Below are 5000 nucleotides of genomic sequence, written 5' to 3'. Positions count from 1 at the left end.
AAAAAAATCTTAGAATCCAAAGAATAGTATACTTGATCGTTCTACAAGTCGAAAATTGGAAAAATAAGTGATATTTTTGCTTGATGCTATTTTTGTCGGTATGCAAAATCGTTGTCAAGATTCTCAAACCTTAAAATCAGGCCAGCCGGCAATTGGCGGGTGAAAATTTCAATCAATTCCCATTCCTCACATCAAACTATGCATATAACAATAGCTTTTATGCTGAATGACGGCTATCCGGCTGTCCCTATCCAAAAATTGAGAAATCCATAAGTGTCCCTACCTACTTTGCGCCGAAGCAATACGAATCAAAAAGAACTACGAATGGGGACTTAGAATAATTTTTCATTTTTCCCAACTTTGAAAATAATCACTTGAAAAAAATCTTAGAATCCAAGGAATAGTATACTTGATCGTTCTACAAGTCGAAAATTGGAAAAATAAGTGATATTTTTGCTTGATGCTATTTTTGTCGGTATGCAAAATCGTTGTCAAGATTCTCAAACCTTAAAATCAGGCCAGCCGGCAATTGGCGGGTGAAAATTTCAATCAATTCCCATTCCTCACATCAAACTATGCATATAACAATAGCTTTTATGCTGAATGACGGCTATCCGGCTGTCCCTATCCAAAAATTGAGAAATCCATAAGTGTCCCTACCTACTTTGCGCCGAAGCAATACGAATCAAAAAGAACTACGAATGGGGACTTAGAATAATTTTTCATTTTTCCCAACTTTGAAAATAATCACTTGAAAAAAATCTTAGAATCCAAAGAATAGTATACTTGATCGTTCTACAAGTCGAAAATTGGAAAAATAAGTGATATTTTTGCTTGATGCTATTTTTGTCGGTATGCAAAATCGTTGTCAAGATTCTCAAACCTTAAAATCAGGCCAGCCGGCAATTGGCGGGTGAAAATTTCAATCAATTCCCATTCCTCACATCAAACTATGCATATAACAATAGCTTTTATGCTGAATGACGGCTATCCGGCTGTCCCTATCCAAAAATTGAGAAATCCATAAGTGTCCCTACCTACTTTGCGCCGAAGCAATACGAATCAAAAAGAACTACGAATGGGGACTTAGAATAATTTTTCATTTTTCCCAACTTTGAAAATAATCACTTGAAAAAAATCTTAGAATCCAAAGAATAGTATACTTGATCGTTCTACAAGTCGAAAATTGGAAAAATAAGTGATATTTTTACTTGATGCTATTTTTGTCGGTATGCAAAATCGTTGTCAAGATTCTCAAACCTTAAAATCAGGCCAGCCGGCAATTGGCGGGTGAAAATTTCAATCAATTCCCATTCCTCACATCAAACTATGCATATAACAATAGCTTCTATGCTGAATGACGGCTATCCGGCTGTCCCTATCCAAAAATTGAGAAAGCCATAAGTGTCCCTACCTACTTTGCGCCGAAGCAATACGAATCAAAAAGAACTACGAATGGGGACTTAGAATAATTTTTCATTTTTCCCAACTTTGAAAATAATCACTTGAAAAAAATCTTAGAATCCAAAGAATAGTATACTTGATCGTTCTACAAGTCGAAAATTGGAAAAATAAGTGATATTTTTGCTTGATGCTATTTTTGTCGGTATGCAAAATCGTTGTCAAGATTCTCAAACCTTAAAATCAGGCCAGCCGGCAATTGGCGGGTGAAAATTTCAATCAATTCCCATTCCTCACATCAAACTATGCATATAACAATAGCTTTTATGCTGAATGACGGCTATCCGGCTGTCCCTATCCAAAAATTGAGAAATCCATAAGTGTCCCTACCTACTTTGCGCCGAAGCAATACGAATCAAAAAGAACTACGAATGGGGACTTAGAATAATTTTTCATTTTTCCCAACTTTGAAAATAATCACTTGAAAAAAATCTTAGAATCCAAAGAATAGTATACTTGATCGTTCTACAAGTCGAAAATTGGAAAAATAAGTGATATTTTTGCTTGATGCTATTTTTGTCGGTATGCAAAATCGTTGTCAAGATTCTCAAACCTTAAAATCAGGCCAGCCGGCAATTGGCGGGTGAAAATTTCAATCAATTCCCATTCCTCACATCAAACTATGCATATAACAATAGCTTTTATGCTGAATGACGGCTATCCGGCTGTCCCTATCCAAAAATTGAGAAATCCATAAGTGTCCCTACCTACTTTGCGCCGAAGCAATACGAATCAAAAAGAACTACGAATGGGGACTTAGAATAATTTTTCATTTTTCCCAACTTTGAAAATAATCACTTGAAAAAAATCTTAGAATCCAAGGAATAGTATACTTGATCGTTCTACAAGTCGAAAATTGGAAAAATAAGTGATATTTTTGCTTGATGCTATTTTTGTCGGTATGCAAAATCGTTGTCAAGATTCTCAAACCTTAAAATCAGGCCAGCCGGCAATTGGCGGGTGAAAATTTCAATCAATTCCCATTCCTCACATCAAACTATGCATATAACAATAGCTTTTATGCTGAATGACGGCTATCCGGCTGTCCCTATCCAAAAATTGAGAAATCCATAAGTGTCCCTACCTACTTTGCGCCGAAGCAATACGAATCAAAAAGAACTACGAATGGGGACTTAGAATAATTTTTCATTTTTCCCAACTTTGAAAATAATCACTTGAAAAAAATCTTAGAATCCAAAGAATAGTATACTTGATCGTTCTACAAGTCGAAAATTGGAAAAATAAGTGATATTTTTGCTTGATGCTATTTTTGTCGGTATGCAAAATCGTTGTCAAGATTCTCAAACCTTAAAATCAGGCCAGCCGGCAATTGGCGGGTGAAAATTTCAATCAATTCCCATTCCTCACATCAAACTATGCATATAACAATAGCTTTTATGCTGAATGACGGCTATCCGGCTGTCCCTATCCAAAAATTGAGAAATCCATAAGTGTCCCTACCTACTTTGCGCCGAAGCAATACGAATCAAAAAGAACTACGAATGGGGACTTAGAATAATTTTTCATTTTTCCCAACTTTGAAAATAATCACTTGAAAAAAATCTTAGAATCCAAAGAATAGTATACTTGATCGTTCTACAAGTCGAAAATTGGAAAAATAAGTGATATTTTTACTTGATGCTATTTTTGTCGGTATGCAAAATCGTTGTCAAGATTCTCAAACCTTAAAATCAGGCCAGCCGGCAATTGGCGGGTGAAAATTTCAATCAATTCCCATTCCTCACATCAAACTATGCATATAACAATAGCTTCTATGCTGAATGACGGCTATCCGGCTGTCCCTATCCAAAAATTGAGAAAGCCATAAGTGTCCCTACCTACTTTGCGCCGAAGCAATACGAATCAAAAAGAACTACGAATGGGGACTTAGAATAATTTTTCATTTTTCCCAACTTTGAAAATAATCACTTGAAAAAAATCTTAGAATCCAAAGAATAGTATACTTGATCGTTCTACAAGTCGAAAATTGGAAAAATAAGTGATATTTTTGCTTGATGCTATTTTTGTCGGTATGCAAAATCGTTGTCAAGATTCTCAAACCTTAAAATCAGGCCAGCCGGCAATTGGCGGGTGAAAATTTCAATCAATTCCCATTCCTCACATCAAACTATGCATATAACAATAGCTTTTATGCTGAATGACGGCTATCCGGCTGTCCCTATCCAAAAATTGAGAAATCCATAAGTGTCCCTACCTACTTTGCGCCGAAGCAATACGAATCAAAAAGAACTACGAATGGGGACTTAGAATAATTTTTCATTTTTCCCAACTTTGAAAATAATCACTTGAAAAAAATCTTAGAATCCAAAGAATAGTATACTTGATCGTTCTACAAGTCGAAAATTGGAAAAATAAGTGATATTTTTGCTTGATTCTATTTTTGTTGGTATGCAAAAATAGCATCACAGAATTTTTAATTGAAAAAAATTATATTCATGTATAATTGAATGCATAAAATTAAACTAAATTCTATAAAACTAATTTATAATTTATCAGGTAACCGATATTATTAATTTTTAGTGATGACTTGAAAAGTTGATGCTATTTTTGTTGGTATGCAAAAATAGCATCACAGAATTTTTAATTGAAAAAAATTATATTCATGTATAATTGAATGCATAAAATTAAACTAAATTCTATAAAACTAATTTATAATTTATCAGGTAACCGATATTATTAATTTTTAGTGATGACTTGAAAAGTTGATGCTATTTTTGTTGGTATGCAACAATAGCATCACAGAATTTTTATTTGAAAAAAATTATATTCATGTATAATTGAATGCATAAAATTAAACTAAATTCTATAAAACTAATTTATAATTTATCAGGTAACCGATATTATTAATTTTTAGTGATGACTTGAAAAGTTGATGCTATTTTTGTTGGTATGCAAAAATAGCATCACAGAATTTTTAATTGAAAAAAATATATATTCAGATATAATTGAATGCATAAAATTAAACTAAATTCTATACAACTAATTTATATTTTATCAAGTAACCGATATTATTAATTTTCAATGATGTCTTGGAACGTTGATCCTATTTTTGTTGGTATGCAAAAATAGCATCACAGAATTTTTAATTAAAAAAAATATATATTCATATATAATTGAATGCATAAAATGAAACTAAATTCTATACAACTAATTTATATTTTATCAAGTAACCGATATTATTAATTTTCAATGATGTCTTGGAACGTTGATCCTATTTTTGTTGGTATGCAAAAATAGCATCACAGAATTTTTCATTGAAAAAAATATATATTCATATATAATTGAATGCCTAAAATAAAAATAAATTCTATACAACTAATTTATATTTTATCAAGTAACCGATATTATTAATTTTCAATGATGTCTTGGAACGTTGATGCTATTTTTGTTGGTATGCAAAAATAGCATCACAGAATTTTTCATTGAAAAAAATATATATTCATATATAATTGAATGCCTAAAATAAAAATAAATTCTATGTAACTAATTTATAATTTATCAAGTAACCGATATTATTA

This window comes from Diachasmimorpha longicaudata, unplaced genomic scaffold (assembly GCF_034640455.1).
Source record: "Diachasmimorpha longicaudata isolate KC_UGA_2023 unplaced genomic scaffold, iyDiaLong2 ctg00000123.1, whole genome shotgun sequence".
Classification (NCBI taxonomy): domain Eukaryota; kingdom Metazoa; phylum Arthropoda; class Insecta; order Hymenoptera; family Braconidae; genus Diachasmimorpha; species Diachasmimorpha longicaudata.
Note: the sequence above shows the minus strand (reverse complement) of the source record.